The sequence below is a fragment of the Dermacentor silvarum genome, chromosome 6 (assembly GCF_013339745.2).
Source record: "Dermacentor silvarum isolate Dsil-2018 chromosome 6, BIME_Dsil_1.4, whole genome shotgun sequence".
In the NCBI taxonomy this organism is placed as follows: Eukaryota; Metazoa; Arthropoda; class Arachnida; order Ixodida; family Ixodidae; genus Dermacentor; species Dermacentor silvarum.
The window spans coordinates 20711664-20731813 of record NC_051159.1 but is presented as its reverse complement, the minus strand read 5'-3'; positions in this window follow the sequence as shown (position 1 = coordinate 20731813).

The following is a 20150-nucleotide window of genomic DNA, read 5'->3' as shown; positions in this document are numbered from 1 at the left end:
CCGCCGTGGTAGCCCGATTCTTCGTTGAGAACATCCTCCTGCGTCACGGTGCCCCAGAAGTCCTCATCACCGACAGAGGCACGGCCTTTACGGCAGAACTAACTCAAGCCATCCTGCGGTACACTCAGACAAGCCATCGCCGCACCACCGCCTACCACCCGCAGACGAATGGCCTCACCGAGCGCCTAAGTAAGACCATCGCCGACATGCTGGCAGTGTACGTCGACGTCGAACACAAGACGTGGGACGCCATCCTTCCGTACGTGACCTTCGCATACAACACGGCCGTGCAAGAAACGACGCACATGGCGCCTTTCAACCTGGTCTACGGAAGGAACCCGGCAACGACCCTTGACGCCATGCTACCGGACGTCGCTGACGAAGAAAATCTCGACGTTGCCACTTATTTGCAGCGTGCCGAAGAAGGTCGACAGCTCGGCCGCCTGCGAGTCAAGAATCAGCAGAGGACCGACAGCCGACACTACAATCTTCGACGACGCTACGTCGAGTACCAGCCCGGCGACCGTGTTCGGGTCTGGACTCTGACACGCCGATGAGGACTTAGCGAGAAACTGTTGCGTCGCTATTTCGGACCATATAAGATAATCCGACGTATTGGCGCACTGAACTATGAGGTCGTGCCAGACGGCATTTCGCAATCACAGCAGCGCCGGGCACGACCTGAAGTCATCCACGTGGTGCGTCTTAAGCCTTTCTACGCCCGCTGACGACGTTAGGTACTTTGTTACTTAGTTATTGTTTTTTTTTATTATGTATGGTTTTGTTTTCGCTTTCGTGTTTGTAGCATCGGGACGATGCTTTTTAAGGGGAGGGTATTGACACGTATACATGTTTATCTTTCACCGGTGGCCGCTTTCCACCGGCTAACAAGTGTTAAACGTTATCACTCGGTGCAGGACGCGCCTGCATCGGAAGCTTCTCGAACGTTATCGATGCTTCTATCCTTTGTATGTGGTCACCGACGCTCATGTAATCTGATTGTATGAGCGATGCGAATTGTCTAGAACTTTCTGGAAGACACGCGGGCATCAGGGATTAATCTGGAACGTTCGATGACTCAGGTATAAAAGCCGACGCCTATCGCCGCTGATCAGATTTCGACGACCGCCGACTGTGTTCGCCGCTTTCGTTGTGCTGGAGTGTAGCTTGCTTTTGTGGGCACAGGTTCGCCCTATAAAGAATTAGTTTCGTCATACAGTTTAAGACTGTTTACTTCAGCGTCACTACTACGTGACAATATTTCCGCTACCTACAGCTACAATATATTTCTGTTGTGGCTCTAGCAAGACATCACAACTTTCATCTGCCAGACAAGTCAAACTATATATCCTGACGCGTGGAAAGACTCATGCAGATCCTCCAAGAGGGTTACAGTCAAAACTGTGTCACTTTTGCGTTATAGAATAAGAACGGCATCAGATACTTTTCTTCGCGGTTGTGCTTAATAGTCTTTTTGCATATGCGTGTTTAGACTGGTCACACTCACTTTTTCATATGTCGACACGCAGGAATAAAAAACGCATGCTATCGTTTTCGCACACGTTTATTGCATCCGAGGTCTTGCAATAAAAATGTGCCTCTCACAGGGGACAACTTCTCTCATATGGATAATAAAGCACAGAAAAAGAATAAACTGGCCTGCGGTGTGCAGCGCATATAAGAGCAATGAGTGCGACAACGTACTCGGGTGATTGTGCGCTGATTTTGTTCATGGCGAACTGCTCCTTTTGCAAACACGCTGAAACCATCTTGTGTGGACGACGAACAATTCAAGCAGTTGGATTTTGCCTAGAGATAATGATTTCCTTCAGCTTTGAGCATGAAGTCAGACCAACTTGAAAAGCATGCTTTGAGGTGGGCTTGAAAGTGGTGGTACTTGCGAGTATTCTTGACGGAAATCGCATGCTTTTACCTTTCGGCGAGGATAAGTTTTGTTGTATTGATAGAGATTTTTGGTACCCATATTGCTCTAATGGCGAGAATATTATTTTGTGTCCACGTGAAGAGTTGGTGTGGTGTCAAGATCTAATCATCATACGGTCTTTGTAGGCTTGCTTTTGCTGCTAAACGCTTCACTGTTCCTCCTACGCCGTCACAAGCACTCTTTCCATGTGATGTGGCGAAAAAGTTGCACTCGGCTGATATTTCAAAATCTGTTTTGTGGTGGCAAAGATTGATGAAGTTCTTTCTGTTTTTGTATTGAGAAGCAGCCCCAACGGAAAAGTAGTGAATGTTTGTGATTGCAGGAAAATCTTGTCTGACTATTTTTAGTATAGCTTCCTGCAACGCAAAGACGGCAGTAGTGTCGTGATCGAGCCTGTCAAAAATCACAACAAAGGACGTGATGGAAACTGGATCACAACTGCCTTCCGTGGCTCGGTAATAAATAACTACTGGATGCAACGATGCCTGCATATTGACCCAGTGAAACTGTTGTGGTGCATCCAGCACTACAAAATGACAATTCTCGGCAAAATTCATTACCACAACTGCTGCATTGTTGCTTAGGTTTCCTTTCAACTGCAAAATAGTGCGCTCGTTGTTTGTTAACAAAATGGTGACCTTTGAGTTTCTTCACCGTCTCCAAGAACCTTTCAAAGAACTCTTCAAGTGGAAGCAGCAGTGACTCGAGAGTGCACCGCGTGCCGCTCACCCACTGCTTAACCACTATGATTTCGTTCTTTTCCGCGTCAAGCTGTTCCTGAGCAGAGTTTCGACGTGCTTTGTTCCTGGAGAACTGCTGCAGTCGTCGAACATGCACGGCTCACTGTCCAGTTGGCACACTGTTGTTCCCTCGCAGGTCTCTCGCAATCCATAGGCTTAAAATTTTGATGCTGCATACAGACGCATACGGTGTGTGTGTCACATCCTCCTACTAGCACGCAACTGGCTGGTCGAAGGCTGGCAAACGTAGAAAAAGCGCAAGTCATTGTTCAAGTTTTTTTTCCAATTCTTGAACATTTCCTTTAAATTCATTAAAAGCAAACGCTTTTGCCGACCATGCAACACGTCTTTTTTTTTCCCGGAAGGCAGTGGGACACTGAGTCATCCTCATAAAATTGTTGAATCGAACAAGTAACTTGTTTGCTTAGAGACCAACCTTTCTTCCGTGGTGGCACGCTCAGGACTGCGGAATTAGATTTCAGTTTCAATGCCTCACGTACCTGTCGCTTAGACGCGCCAAAGAAGCTCATAAATTTATTCCGCGACCAGGATTGCGGAGCCAATGTTAGAATCTGGATTTTATTTTGGCGGGGGCCATCTTGCATGAATTTGTTCTTTAGTTCATTCCTTAATGACAAGTAGTCATCGAGAAGAATGTCTTGTTCCGTTTCCTTCACTGTTGTGGATGTCTCGCTCAGATAGGTGCGCATTGTTTCCTTGAAATTCATGTGCAGTTTTTTTGCTTTGTTGTGTACATAAAATTCTCTTCACCTACGGCTACGAGAGCCTCGTTGACGGCATCTGGAATTGTCGCCGGTAGGTCATCCGCTGGAGACTCTGCTGACTGATCTGGAACTTGCATATCAAGCCCCAGTGATTGTTGCTCTGGGGTTTTGAGTGATTTTGAGTGGTAACAACGACGGAGACAGCGCTGACAGAGCCTCCCTCCTGGAATTAATCCCAAGGACGGTTGCGTGCTCACAAGCGACATTGTGATCACTAAAGTCCCCCGAAAATTCATTGTATGCTCCGGAAATGGATTTGAGCACCATTTTGATGCTATAACCGACGTGTACTTCTTTAAGTACACCATGTAATGATGGCCACACACTGTGTCGATGCCTTGCTTCTGCTTTGCTCGAAGAGTATAAGTAAGCGGCGTTGAGGTTCGGTGAGGTCCTGAACATTGACTAAGTACTTGTGCTTAGTATGGGCTATTTTGTGGCATCCATTAGGTCCGAGGGAGCACGGTGGAAGCGAAACACCTGTGAAAAGAAACAGTGACGTGTATAATTTTTATGATATATTTATCTATTCACTCTTGTTATTCAGCGAATAAGAGACAAAGTTATGATCGCCGTTGACTTCAGTAGCACGCGAAGTCTTGTGACAGGACCTAACGAGTCATGTTTGTCCATTCTGCTGAAAACCTTGCCAAACAGCATGGCTACATGCAGGAACAACAACTTGATTGTGGGAGGAAAGCATGGTTGCGTGAACAGGAAAAGAAAGACATGGAAAGAAAAGTAGGAAACGATAGGTCAGGCGCTGACCTATCCTGTTCGCGCAACCATGCTTTCCTCAGATGTCAACCAACTCGCCCAGCAACAAGTTCTACTCAACTTGATTGTGGGACGTGCGGTAGGTGTACTACTGAATAATTTTGACCAACTGCACGAGTGTTCTTGCATATTGCCTTCCTTGAAATGCGGCCTCTACAGCAGGGGGTCGAAACCAAGACCTTGATTGAGCTTACTAGGCTGCATCACTCCGCTACGGATACAAGTGCTATATTACTACTCAGTTCAGGTCATTTACATATACATTGAATGCTATATAACGTTTAACACTTGGGTTCAGAAAGGTACTCTTAGACAAGAGCACGTCTTCATTCGCAGGCATTCGGTCAGTCGCCACTCGAGATAGTAGTTTAAGCGATAGCGAGCACACTGTTACGGTGATGCTACTAATTACAGATTCCAGCAATACTTCTAATTGGGCTAGTTGTGCATCCGTTCATACTAAGAAGTGGGCCTAAGATCCGCTCATACTAAGAGGTGGGCACAAAGACGGTATGCAAATGTGTGTAGTGTACTCCTTCTATTCTTCGTTTTCTGTTCGTGCACTGCACCCCTTCTCGTAATATGAACTAATCATGAATAGCTATGTGAGTAGTTACATGTGGAATTACAGGTAATTGTGTGTATAGACTAGTGTACAGAATGAAACAGAAGTTCCATGGGTTTTTGTAACAAAATAGGCGCGTGTGAATGCAGTACTTTCGGAAAAAAACAAACCGTGCAATAAATGCCATAGTGGACATAGTGCACAAAATTTTGACCGAAATTCCAATAACCCTGGTCCCTAAAAGAAACATGATTATTTGAAAATTAACTTTTGACTGTATGTTTTCAGGCTTCTACTTTTTTTCATTGGTCCACTGCCAGGCGCGGATCCAGGGGGGATGTCCGGATGTCCTGACCCCCCCCCTCAGATTTCTGCATCGCCCCCCCCCCCCCCCTGCTGACACGGGGACGGCCCTGTCGCAAAAAAATATGGCCACCAGCATTTTTCAAAAGTATTTTTCGCGAATACCAGTGGTAGCAGCCATGTAGAAGTAAAGCTAGCTCGCTCACAAGCTTAGTTATATTCCGTAGGGGTGTGGTGTCGCGAAGTTGCCGTAGTTATTGTTTCTCATGAACACCTTGGACCTCCTGGCGCCGGCCGTGCCTTACTCGTCCCGTCGGTGGCGTCGAATGAACGAGGGGACGTCCCTTTTGCCAAGCACGCCGATGTCCGCGCGAGCGCCTTCGCGCCTGATCAACTTAGTTCCCCATTGGGGTGTCATCGGTTGCCTCATTTGCTGTCATCGGTTCCGCGACCAACCTGCTTAATGAAAGAGATCTCTCGCTGAAGTGTTCATATATATATATAACAACTAACAGCCTAACTAAGAACTACGCATAGACAACTTTTTTTTTAACTGTAGCACTCATTGTGATCACAGTTACACGTTGACAATATCCAGTACGAGCACAGTACCGTTCGTACGCTACAAGTTTTTCATTGTAACTTCGCAGTTTTATTGTCGTACATTAAGCATAGGAGGCTCAAGCCCACCGGATCCGTTTATCTGAGTGGGCGTTCTCGCGGAGCGGGGCGAAGCCTCGAGCATGGGCTGCGAAATGGGGGAGCGTGACGTCAGCGGCCAACGCCAGCGCGCGGGCCTAGGATGGCGTCGCGTGGTTAGAGAAATGGGAGCAGATGCGCGCCTTGTGTAAAAGGATGACGTCGCGTGGGAAACAAAACATGAAGACGCTGGCTCGCGCTCACGGCTACTACGCTACATCGTTCTTCTTGTAGGTGGCGTCGTGAGTCTTCACACGCGGTGATTCGCATATCGTAAACAACTAGCGTAGTGGTTGCCGCGTTGAAACGAAGGTGTCTCAGCCGAACACAAAGAATCTTCTTAAGGAAATCAAGGTGTCCCAACAGAACTCCAAAGCCGGACCCGTGCTTACGCATTTATAACGAACCTGCGACAGACCATCCCAAATTTTATTTTAAGAAACAATACAGGCTGATATACCGGGTGTTCAAAATTAAGCTTTATGGTTTTCTTAAAATTAGGCACTGGGAGGCACGTGAAGACCACCTGCGCAAATAAGTTGTGTGGCCAGGGGGACACAAAGTGAGATAATTATCGCTGTCAGCAACCGAATTAACTAAAATTGAATAATTAACTTTTTATTGACTGCAGTAAGTGTGTATGTTTGTATTCAAAAGTTAGAGGCAGTCGTGTTTCTGCACAGTTTCACTTGGAAGAATTCGTCTAGCATGTCTATGCTCCGATATATCCAACTCCAAATTTTAATTGTCGTTCGCATGATTACGCATGCAAGAGAGTGAGGATCAGCGCAAAGCTCCTCCCTGATGTGACGCGGCTGTTGGGTGCAGCGTTTAGTCTGACAACGCGGCGGAGGCATTGGCAAAGATAATAACTGCCCCCCTTCCCCTCACGGCTGGCGAAAAAAAAAATCGAAGAACCCGTAACCGCTGTCGTAACACGCGACCGCGCAGCCTGTAAAGATGGCGGCAGCTGCCATGCCGAGATAATGGCGCGAGCGGAGAAGCCGGAGGCCAGTGCGCGTGCGTAATGGTGACTAGACGACCGGGCATGGTCCTTGTTTGGGCTACGCAAATAAAGTGACTGCTGATTTACAAGTATTGTAAGCTTTATTGAAATCAAAAGCAACAACTGCACCATCAACAGCAGAAACCTTTTTAGCTATGCTAACGAATATTTCATACTGCCGCTTTAACTTTGGTGTTGTCATGCACAAATCTCATGACAACACTTCACCCATCAAGATGTCAATGCCCTAAAAATGTCCAAAATGCCTCCCTTCCACAGCAACGCAAAGCATAAACCGCTCTCGCGTCGAGTCGATAACTCTGCGCAGTGCAATTGAAATTTGGAGTCGGATATCTCGGAGCACGAACACGCTAGAATAATTCTTCCGACTGATACTGTGTAGAAACACGACAGCCTCTAGGTTTTCAATACTGTGAGCGCATTTTGCGCATATCGTCGTCGTCATCTGTACAAACGACTCATCATCTTGTGTGAGCGCTATTTGTGCATATCGTCGTCGTCATCTGTACATACGACACATCATCATCTTTTGTCTCGTGCGGTGCTTCGTCTCTGACTCGGGCGACTGCTCGGAAATAAAGGCATCGCATCGGTCAACGTCTCACAAGTGGTGGAGGTGCTGGGTAGGTGAAGGAGAGCGACCAGAGGAGGTTGTGTACGGTCCGGGAACGGAGGAATCTGGTCCAGGTGTCCTGTCTCGCTCAAAGTTGGCGTAGCCGCGCCTGTCACCTGGGTGACGCCCGGGAACGTAGTAATCCAACCTAGGTGCGCTGTCTCGCTCAAAGGTAGCATAGCCCCGTCGTTCATCCTGCTGACGCCGACGGCAGTAGCGAGAAATGTGGCCGCGAATACCGCAGTAGAAACAAACCGGGCGCGACGACCGCCACGGAGAGTAGTACGGCTGCGCCGGTATGTGTCGTCAGTGTTTCGCCTGCCACATCTTCCGCGTATTGTACGCCCGCAGAAGGCCACACTGGTGCTATTAAGGCCACCTTGAGTGCAGATCTCAATCCGGCCCAGACCAATGCACTCCTCACCATTTTAATGAAGCATGAAGCTTGTTTTGACGTTTCTTCGCGAGGCCTGGGTCAGACCACTGTAACTACTCATCGAATTGAAACAGACGGCTCTCGCATCATTCGCCGTCGCCCGTACCGTGTGTCACCTTCGGAGCGAAAAGTTATAGAAGAACAAGTGAACGACATGCTGACACGCAACATTATAAGGCCTTCAGCAAGCCCTTGGTCTTCTCCTGTTGTGCTTGTTAAAAAAAAAGGATGGTTCTGTGCGCTTTTGCATCGATTATAGGGCGCTCAACAAAATTACCCGTAAGGATGTTTATCCAATGCCTCGTATTGACGATGCTTTGGATACCTTACAAGGTGCCGAGTATTTCTCGAGCCTCGACTTGCGCTCCGGATATTGGCAGATTCCCATGCATGAGCCAGATAAAGAAAAGACTGCGTTTGCTACACCTGATGGCCTTTTTGAATTTAACGTGATGCCTTTTGGATTGTGCAATGCACCAGCTACGTTTGAACGTATGATAGATACAGTACTCCGTGGCTTAAAATGGAAGACCTGCCTTTGTTACTTGGACGACATTGTCATCTTTTCGTCGAGTTTCTCCCAGCACCTACAACGTCTAGACCAAGTTCTCGCGTGTCTAGCAAAAGCTGGTCTCCAACTCCATACTAAAAAGTGTCGCTTTGCAAGCCGAAGCATTAAAGTATTGGGCCACGTCGTCAGTAAGCATGGCATCCAGCCTGATCCCGATAAAATCGCTGCAGTACTGCAATTTCCGCCACCAACCGCTCTTAAAGAACTCCGCAGCTTTCTAGGACTGGCGTCCTACTTCCGCCGCTTTGTCCGTGACTTCGCCACCATCGCCGCTCCTCTACACAAACTTCTGACTTCGAGCGCGTCCTTTGTGTGGTCGAACGACTGTGAAGCCGCCTTCCAGACCCTCAAACGAGTTCTCACGTCAGGGCCCGTGCTCCGTCATTTCGATGCAACGGCCCCGACTATTCTACACACTGATGCCAGTGGGCATGGAATTGGCGCTGTCCTGCTGCAGCGGAATCAGAAGTCCGAAGAGCAAGTCGTGGCTTATGCAAGTCGTGCTCTTTCTCCTGCTGAGCGCAACTACACGATTACAGAACAGGAATGCCTCGCCATCGTGTGGTCAATACAAAAATTTCGTCCCTATCTCTACGGCCGCCATTTCACAGTTGTGACCGACCATCATGCTCTCTGTTGGTTGTCGTCCCTGAAAAACTTGTCTGGACGCCTCGGCCGTTGGGTACTGCGCTTACAGGAATATGACTTCACTGTCACGTATAAGTCCGGCAAACAACATCAAGATGCCGACGCTTTGTCGCGCTGCCCGCTGTCCCCAAACGCCCATGCTTTACCTTCGGTATGCACGTCACCATCTAGCCACACGTCTCAGCGCACGCCCAGTAGCCCGGGACAGTCAGTTGCCTCAGTTGACTTTCTCCCGTCTACTGACCTCGTCTCACTCCAACGTACTGACCCATACTGCCGTACGCTGATCGACCGACTTACTGGCTTGGCACGACCCCCCAACAGTCGCTTAAGACGACAACTTTCGCGTTTTAAGCTTCAAGGTGGAGCGTTATTTCGATCAATCTACCATCCTTCCGGTAACCGGTGGGTGCCAGTAATACCTCGCTCACTTCGACTCCAAGTATTGGAAGCATTTCGCGACGACGCGACGGCTGGCCACTTGGGCTTTCATAAGACCTACGACCGCATCAAAACGCGTTGTTTCTGGCCGGGCCTTTCCACCTCAGTCGACAAATACGTTGGCTCCTGCGCATCATGCCAACACAGAAAACGCTCGACATCCCTTCCAGCCGGTCCTCTGCAGCCTCTACCATGCCCGTACACCCCCTTCGAAATTGTGGGCATAGACTTGTATAGACCCCTCCCACTCACGCCCGCTGGTCACCGCTGGATCGTTACCGCAGTGGATCATCTAACGCGCTACGCTGAGACAGCGGCTCTTCGCTCTGGTACTGCCTCCGAAGTCGCCGAGTTTTTCGTGCACGGAATCGTTTTGCGCCACGGCGCACCTCGTGTCCTCCTGAGTGACCGTGGCAAGACGTTCCTATCGCATGTCCTCCGTGAAGTCCTTCAGGCCTCGGACACCATCCATAAGACCACATCATCGTACCATCCGCAAACAAATGGTCTTACGGAGCGTTTTCATCGAACTTTGTCTGACATGATGTCAATGTATGTTCGACCCGATCACACCAACTGGAACACCATCCTACCTTTTGTGACGTTTGCGTATAATACTGCCGTCCAACGTACAACCAATTACAGTCCCTTCTTCCTGGTGTACGGTCGTGCGCCGTCTTTCGTCTTGGACACTACACTCCTTTCAGCACCTGCTGCTCCATCCGCGTCTCTTCCTGAGGAATTTGCCGCTCGCCTCTCCCGGTGCCGTGAACTTGCCCGCGCCAACACCGCTATGCCATTCAGGACAAAAGGAAAATTCGCTATGATGCGACGCGTCGCGTTGCTTCGTTCCGCCCAGGCGACGAAGTTCTTTTGTGGAGACCTGTTCGCGCACCGGGGCTCTGTGAAAAATTTCTCCACAGATATCTCGGCCCCTACACCGTTTTGCAACGAACTTCGGCCGTTAACTACAGCGTCACTCCTGTCAGCTCAGCTACTGACCGCCGCCGCCGCACTACGGAAATCGTTCACGTATCTCGCCTGAAACCCTACATTCGCCGTACCTACCCTTTCTAGTTTGCGGTCTTGCTGACCGCTTTCCTGAAGGGGGGAAGTTAGTGTGAGCGCATTTTGCGCATATCGTCGTCGTCATCTCCACAAACGACTCATCATCTTGTGTGAGCGCTATTTGTGCAAATCGTCGTCGTCATCTGTACATACGACTCATCATCATCTTTTGTCTCGTGCGGTGCTTCGTCTCTGACTCGGGCGACTGCTCGGAAATAAAGGCATCGCATTGGTCAACGTCTCACAATACAAACATACCCACTTACTGCAGTCGACAAAAATAATTGTTCAATTTTAGTTAATTGGGCTGCTCACAGCGATAATTATCATCTCACTTTGTGCCCCCCTGGCCACATAACTTATTTGCACAGGTGATCTTCGCGTGCCTCCCAGTGCCTAATTTTAAGAAAACCATAAAGCTTAGTTTTGAACAACCTGCATGATCAGGCACAGCCGCCAAGCACATGGCTGTATTGGGTAACGTCCTTTTCCTATAAGCACGGAGAAACCGTACCTGGCTTCGCTACAGGTCTTCTTCCTCTTTCTGGGGTTTTACGTGCCAAAACCAGTTCTGATTATGAGACACGCCGTAGTGGAGGGCCCCGGATTAATTTTGACCACCTGGGGTTCTTTAACGCGCACTACAACGCAAGCACACGGGCGTTTTTGCATTTCGCCTACATAGAAATGCGGCCGCCGCGGCCAGGATGCGATCGCGCGATCTCGTGCTCAGCAGCGCAATGCCTGAACTGACTGAGCCACCACGGCGGGCTAGATGGCGCGAGGTAACACTCGTTTTCATGATGACAGTGGCGGCCGGGGAATAAAAACAGCGCGAACTTCTTGGCAATAAATACAAAAAAAGAAGAAAAAAAAAGTGATTTGCCCTCTCAAGCCTTGTAGGTTACAGGTGCTGCTCTAGCCGTATAAAACGCGGGTTTATCGTGAGCAGAAACGGTGAATTTCGGTAAATGATAAAGGCTACTATCATCATCATCATCATCATCGACAGAAGCTGACCCCCCCCCTCAGAAAAAACCTGGATCCGCCCCTGTCCACTGCTATGCCAGTCATAGTTACGACTACTTAGCATAACTATGTGATCAATACACAGCATACTTCACTAATTTCTGTTTAATGACTTAATTTTATGTCAATCCATTAACATTACGTTTTCATTTATTTAAAATGTCGTTAGTGGACTCATAAAAATAAGAACAAGAAATTGATTTAAAGTACGTATTCAGTGTCTCGCCGTGTTTGGCCTTTAGGCCATTCTGGATTTTATATGCTGGTTTCACAAAGTAATACATACGCGAATGCTAAAAAAATCAAACCTCGACGCTCGACATAGACCACTTCAAAGAATTAGCAATTGTTTAGGTGCTATTAAACTAAAGTCTTCGCATAGCTATGAAGTTCCCTCGCGAGGACCAGATATTAACCATAAATTCGTGTGCTCCCTAGTGTAGGTTTAACCGAAAGAGAAAAAAATACCTTCGTTAGCGCCCTCATGGCATGGTGTCGAAGGATGAGTAGACGCTTCCAAAATACAAGGGCCTTCGCAAAAATGTGACAAGTACAGGTAATGTCATGAATACCGCTTCTCCAATGGCTACATATCGCCGACTGAATAGCCGCCTTTCCTCAATGTGCAAGCCACACACAGGGGATATCTGGCACTCGTTTGCAAAATTTCACAGCCTTGCTTTGGAATGATCCAAGCACGTCTGCTAGGACGTCTGCCTAATAGGGCATCGTACAGTTTCGTCTGCTACTTGTTTATTGCTCAAGAAACATGGTCGCTAAAACACGATTGTGTTGGCTGATATTGCTACATATTTGCCGTAACAAAACAACCGATTGTTTTCTTAATCACCAAGTGTTCGTCCATTTATAAATCTTAGTGTACGTAACTGCACTATACTCACCGGCGTAACTTTCTGATGCCGCGTGACGACGCTATGCAGGCCGTCGGTATACGGCGACATCCGGTTAAATGCGCTCTATTGGGGCTCGCGGTTTTTATTGGCTAGGATATATCTTTCTAATAAAGCACTCAAATAAACACTTGAGGAGCTGATGATTCTGTCTATGTGTTCCTCGATCGACTCAGGAAATTTTGCGTCCGCGCAAGCTCTACTTACCGCTAGGACGCTTTCCTACGAAGGGGAAACACGTGCAAGCACAGAGACCGGTATAACACAGATTCAATTTTTTTTCTTGCTTAAAACAATACTAAAGCCCGAAGACACACCGGAATCCCGCCCAACCACAACGAGCGCGCCCATCTCGTCGCGAGGCAGCTTACCCGCCGCGACGCGATCACCCAGAGGGCAGCGGCCGCCGTTGTTGGGCGTCACCCCAGCGGAGAAGTTACCCACACAACCCAAATCGCGGCGGACGGAGCTGGGGGCCATGGGGACGCCGACCGGGATATCGAGGAGCTTCCGACCACGTACCGAGAGGTTCTTGGTCACTACAGGAAAGAACGGAAGAAATATCCACAACCCCACGGGCGGCTGGACAGGTCCCAGGTAGTCGACCTGAGGCGGTTGCAGATGGGCACTTTCACCAACCCCTACCACCTGCACCGCCTGTGGCCCGCGCTGCATCCGTCGCCCGGCTGCCCGTGGTGCGAGCATGAACGGGCTGATATTGCCCATATACTTTGGGAATGCCAACGCCATGAGGAAGAAGGACCAAGAGGAAGGGGGAAGACAACAGCAGGACCCTCTGAAGTGGGGCGCCTCGCTGAGAGATGGCTGGCCGTCCTCCTCAGCGAGGCACCCGAGGACCAGGAGTGGGCCGCCCAGCGGGTCAGGGCCATTGCCCTGACCCGCTGGGCTCGGACGATTTTTCTCCGGCGAGGGACCCCTGGCATCCTAGCCCCGGGCACCAACAGCCATAACCGTTGGGCAAATAAAGTTTATTCCTATCCTCCTATCCTTGCTTAAAACAAAAAGTAATTTGATAAAAGTTTCTTAGTTTGTAGACAATGGATGTTTCTAATAAATATACTATTTAGCGTATTTTCACCCCGACTACCTCAATGCTTAATTTACGACTAAACATCGGCTAAAACTAACTTTTTTGCAACGTTGACGCCCGCTGTACAGGCCATTTCACGTTATATCCGTCCCAAATTATTTTTCACATACAGTACAACTTGGTGGAAATTAATAACTATAAAATGTAACTTTTCGGTAAAAGTTATGTTTCTACAAGAAAATTCCCAATATGCACCAAATTTTGCACATTTAGTGCCATATAAAAAACTCACGGAAACATAAAGATCGATAAAACCTTTTTTAAGTGAAAAGCCTATCTTTATTCTCAAGGGAAAATCATGCCCTCGCGAAATTTAAGAAGAGAATCTTTTTAACAATGCGCTCTACGACTCCTATTTTCGAGCTTTCCAAACAAACTTCATATGTTTCTAGTGGTGCTGAAAAAAATTTTTTTCCGCAAAGATGTTTTACAGGAAGACTTCTTGCTTTAAATAGATAGTCCTAAATTTTTTTCAAGGAAATCGCTGATGGTCGAGTGCCAAGCTTGGGACAGTTTGCGTGGAATGACCCACAATCAAAACGCAGGCAAAATATTGTAATTTATAAAAAGGCTGGCACTGTCGGACAAATATGGTACATTCTCGATGCAACGGACAGCCTTTCTCTGGACTGAGTGAACTTGCGGCAGACTGGTGACACCAGTCGTACACCAGATGGTGCTGCAATACTGTAAAATTGAGAGTACTAGCGAGTTATAAAGAATTATTTCAACTTTAACCGGAACCATATGTCTCGTACGCGAGATAATAGCAACCGAAGAAGACATTTTATAAGTAATGTATTCTACATGCTCAATTCCATTCCAAATTCCACGTGTAAAAGACCACATGTAAAGACCACGTGTAAAAATTTTATGTTAATGACACTTTCTGTAACTTCATCACCCAAGTTGATATGAACACCCTTTAATCTTTTACCTTTCGTGGTAAACAGAACCACTTTATTTTTAGAGGCATTTATTTTTAAACGGTTTACGTCTGCCCATTGTTTAAGGTTTTAAGTGCCAGATATGCTTTCCGTTCTATTTCTGCGTCGATGTATCCGTAACGAAAACTGTGGTACCATCTGCGTACGAGATCACGCTGACATATCGCGAGCACTGTCGACTATATCATTTACATATAGTAGGATCAGAAGCGGTCCCAGTATACGGCCCTGTGGAACGCCAGTACGTGTTTGCAATAAAGAAGGTGAATATATAATATAATGTAATTATCAATGCTTACAAACTGCTCTATATTTGAGAGCCGAGATTTCAGAAGCTCACGCAGAATCCCCCCGGACACCAGATTTTTCTAGTTTATGAAGCAATATCACAGAACACCTATACAAATTTAGAGAAGGGAAACTGTACCTTCCACAGTGCAACGGAAATAAGAGTAGCGGTGGCATTGGGAACTAAAGTATGCGACCGAGAGATGGCGCTGGAAAAATCAAAACTTCAATCATCATCATTACGTAGTGAGCAATACGGCCGCTACGGCAGCGGCTGGTGGGGCTCGTTGCAATGCTCGCTCGCTGGTTTTGGGCGTTTTGTTACCGCTTCCGAAGCGGTAATGATGTGTACGCCCGGTACTCTAACGTGACTACAGATATCTTTATTATGTCGCCAGGTGACCGAGAGGCCTCACCTGGCAGAAAAACACTTCAAACAAGTAAGCTTACATTGTTTACTGTCAATGGTGAATACATGCCCACAATTTTTGTACAGGTCAGGTGGACTTAATGCGTCAGTCCCGGAGTTTACTACATACAGAAACACAGATAGCCATCTACTTAATGGAATTGAAAGCTGAAATGAAGCCAAGTTTTTTTTTTATCGTGTTTGGCGTGCCGCTAAATCAGCGAGAACGAAGCTTCAGACAACGATATTTATGCATACTTGTATTGCGTACAGTCCTGCTTTGCTAGTTTCATACTTTACAACTAGTGTTTGCATGTTGTAAACTCAGTGACTGACGCATTAGGTCCACCATACCTGAACGAAAATTGTGGGCGTGTATTCACCATTGACAATAAAGAATGTAAGCTTACTTGTTTGAAGTGTTTTTTTTTTTGCCAACAGTGCTTACAAGGACTCCTGCAAATATTGTGTGAATAAACAAGGGCACTAAATTAACGTATAAGGAAGCCCAATGCCTATGCTATTTGACTATGCTTACAAAGCTCGTGAAGATATCAGTCTTTTGTAAGTTTGTTTCTCGTTTAAGGTGCTGGCGCAGAGAAAGTCGCCGCTCGCACATGCTAGATAAAGATTTGGGCGGTTGTACTGTCAGCAAGATAAGCTCCAGCTGCAAAGTCAAATTGATTCATAACTCATTGGCGAGAGGCACGAAGTGTAGACGAAAATAAACGTTCTGCTACATTTTACATCACATATTGTCGGCTCTTGATATTTCTGCTGCGCATTTAGTGTTCAGGTTTGGCAATAAAGGCTTTCACACAATTGGAGTACTCGTAGGAAAGCAAGGAACGTTATGGAGACAACGGTGCTTACAAATATTGTGTGAATAAACAAGGACACTAAAGAAACGTACAAGTAAGCCCAACAAATGCTCACGTATCTTTGGAAAATGTAATTTACGGTTTCATGTTGAAAAAAAACCATCTCGGTTTGCGTATTCAAACAAGGCAAAGAGATTGCAAGGAGATTGAACCCATTGAATTGAGTAACAGAGGTGGCCAAGGGAAGCCTCAGCCTGGAGCCAAAACTTCAACAAGCAAACAACGCCACGTAGTAGTGACAGTGAAGAAAACAGTTGCAATACTGTGAATGACGAAACGGACTTTATTGGGCGAACCTGTGTTGACAAAAGTAAGTTGCACTCGAAGCAGAAAGGTAGCGGCGAACAGAGTCGGCGACCATCTAAATCTGATCAGCGGCGAAACGCGTCGGCTTTCATACATGACTCATCAAAGGTTTCAGAGTACTCGCCAGTGCCCGCATGTCTTCCAGAAAGTACTAGACAATTCGCATCGCTCCTACAATCAGATTACACAAGCGTCGGTGACAACGGATAGAAGCATCGATAACGTTCGAGAAACTTCCGATACATGCAGGCGCGTCTTGCGCCGAGCGATAACGTTTAACAATTGTTAGCCGGTGAAAAGCGGTCACCGGTGAAAGGTAAACAAGTGCACATGTCAATACCCTAACCTTAGAAACACATCGTCCCGATGCTACAAACAAAACACGAAAGCGAAAAAAAAAACCACGCGTCATAAAGAAAAAACAACACAGCAACAATGTACCTAAGTTCGTCCACGGGCGTAGAAAGGCTTAAGACGCACCACGTGGATGACTTGAGGTCACGCGCGGCGCCCCTGTGATTACGAAAGGCCGTCTGGCACGACTTGATAGTCCAGTGCGCCAATACGTCGGATGATCTTATAGGGTCCGAAATAACGTCGTAACAAATTTTCACGAAGCCCTCGTTGGCGTATCGGAGTCGAGACGCAAACACGCTCGCCAGGATGGTACAGACGCAATCTTTTTGAGGGTGAACATGGGAACGCGTGGCCTTCTGAGCTCTAAGCGCGGTTCAGCGGCGGCAACGAGAAGCATTGCTCATGCGCAGTGTGTCGGGCGTGCGCAAATTCTCCCGCCGCGCGCATTGCGTCACGCAAGCAAGTGCGTGTAGTCTGCTGCGTGCGTACGGCAATAAGGTAGCCGTACGGTTCGGGATTGGTGTCGATGTTGAACTTCTCATTACGCTCCCCACGATGCATCAATAAACTTGAAAGTATATGTAATGTTTGTGGCCGTTCTCAAAATCATTGTTGATCTGTAGCCAGGCCACGCATGCTCATGACACTTCTGGGCGTATTTAAAAAGCGGCTTTCGTCTTTGAGGAGCGTATATATATTCTTGAACATTACCCTATCTGTCAGAGCAGCAACTGAATTTCAGCATCGCCCGCGTTCCCGAAGAACACTGGTGGAAAATCTTACAATATTCGCTCAAGGGATATTCACAGCGCTCCATCGGTGCTCTCGTGCACAGGCCGCTAAAGACCGTCAACAGGATTATTCAGGCATTCAGCAAGGAAGGCCGACTCTGTGATGCCCCACACAGGCGTCGACCAAAGGCAACGACGGAGGATGAAGACGCGCTTATGGTAGCTGCTGTCGTCGAGAACACGTTCCAGTCCGCGAGGTAAGTGCGGGAGCAGCTAGATGTGGACGCTTCCCTTGCTACGGTCCGGCGACGCCTCCGAAGTGCTGGACTGCGAAATTCTGTAGCTGCACGTAAGCGAGTCGTCACTGCTTCGAACAAGAAGTCACGTCTCCAGTTTGCCAAAGCACACGCCTCATGGATGGCAGATGACTGGGGCCGAGTGATCTTCTCGGATGAGTCGACTTTTACAACTCGCCAAGACCGACGGATACGAGTTTGGCGAACCAGAGGCACACGGCAAGAAACTTTTCTTAATGCATGTTTGATTTTGCGAAGAATCGTCAAAAATACGATTTCCATGCAGCTACGAGCCAGCCAATGTGCAGGGAGTCGCCGAAACTGCGTGAACGTGTGGGGCGCGGTGTCAAGACATGGTCTCGGGCCTCTGTATCGCATAGAAGGTGCCCTTACATCTCAGCGATACGGCACAGAAATTTTGGACAATTTGTTGCTGCCCTACGCCCACAGCGTCTTTCCCGATGCCGACTTTATGTTTCAACATGACCTGGCGCTGGTTCACACGGCAAAAGTTGTCAAGGAACATATAGAAAATCGCAGAATCAGCATGCTTTCCTGGCCGGACAAAGGCGCTGACATGAACATCTGCGAAAATATATGGGGGTACATCAAAGCAGCCATGGTGCGAAAACCTGTCCGCCTGCCGACTGGGGACGAGCTGTGGGCAACCGTTCGTCAAGAATGGGAGGACCATCGAGCGCATCATGACTTTGTGCCAGCGCTGTACGCGTCACTGCCCTCTATGATGGCAGCAGTCGTTTCCGCAAAGGGTTGTATGACAAAATACTAGCATCATCAAAGAGAAAATTATTCCTACTTACTACTTCTAAACGGATCAATCTTTTGTTGAACTTGCACCAAATAAAAGTTCTCATGTGTGTGTTACCTTGCCTGTTCGTTGTACGATAAGAACACATCAGAAGGAAAACTAAACTAAGTGAAAAGTTGAAGTAATTACAATAACGCCAAGCATAAGAAGCACAACATTCTGAAATAAAAGCATCAAAATCGTAGTTTCTGTCATAATTTGGTTTCTATTGAGGGGAAAAAACTGCTAGCAGACGACACACGCACGCTACGATGACGTAATACGCACGAAAGGAGCGTACCCTCCCGAGTATGCACGCAGATATTGTGGCTGCCTTCTGACGGCTCTGGTGATATAGAAAGCCACGCGCTCCCGTGTTCACCCACAAAAAGATTGCGACTGTACTCGACATAGCGCCGTCGAAGATTGTAGTGTCGGCTATTGGCCCTCTGGTGGTTCTTGATGCGCAGGCGGGCGAGCTGTAGACTTTCTGCGGCACACTGCAAGTACGTGGCAACGTCGAGATTTTCTTCGTCAGCGACGTCCGGTAGCATGGCGTCAAGCGTCGTTGCCGGGTTCTTTCCGTAGACCAGGTTGAACGGCGCCATGTGCGTCGTTTCTTGCACGGCCATGTTGTATGCGAAGGTCATGTACGGAAGGATGGCATCCCACGTCTTGTGTTCGACGTCGACGTACATTGCCAGCATGTCGGCGATGGTCTTATTTGGGCACTTCGTCTGCGTGTGGCAGGCGGTGGTCCGGCGATGGCTCGTTTGGCTGTATCGCAGGATGGCTGGAGTTAGAGCTGCCGCAAAGGCCGTACCTCTGTCAGTGATGAGGACTTCTGGGGCACCGTGACGCAGGAGGGAAGAATCTGGCTACCCCTTACAAAAATTTTTAATGTGTTTTTTTTAGAGAGTCTTTTGAACTTGTTCGATAGAATTCTATTGTGTTTATTTTGACTGCTTATAGAATTTTCCTATAGAGTTCCAACAGTTATTTGGCCACCGCATTCTTATAGGAACTCTGAAGACACAATTCTATAGAACATTCCTACGGAGTTCCTTTTAAGGTCCTAAAGAGAATTTCTATAGAACTTCTCTACAGAGTTCCTTTTAAGATCCTAAAGACAAATTTCTATAGAACATTTCTATGGAGTTCCTTTTAAGATTGTAAAGACGAATTTCTATAAAACATCTTTACGGAGTTCCTTTTAAGATCCTAAAGACAAATTTCTATAGAACATTTCTATTGAGTTCCTTTCAAGATTGTAAAGACAAATTTCTACAGAACATTTCTACGGAGTTCTTTTAAAGATCCCAAAGACAAATTTCTATAGAACATTTCTATTGAGTTCCTTTCAAGATTGTAAAGACAAATTTCTTTAGAACATTTCTCTGCAGTTGCTTTACAGACCCAAAAGACAAATCTCTATAAAACCTATGTCGATGTTTGTAA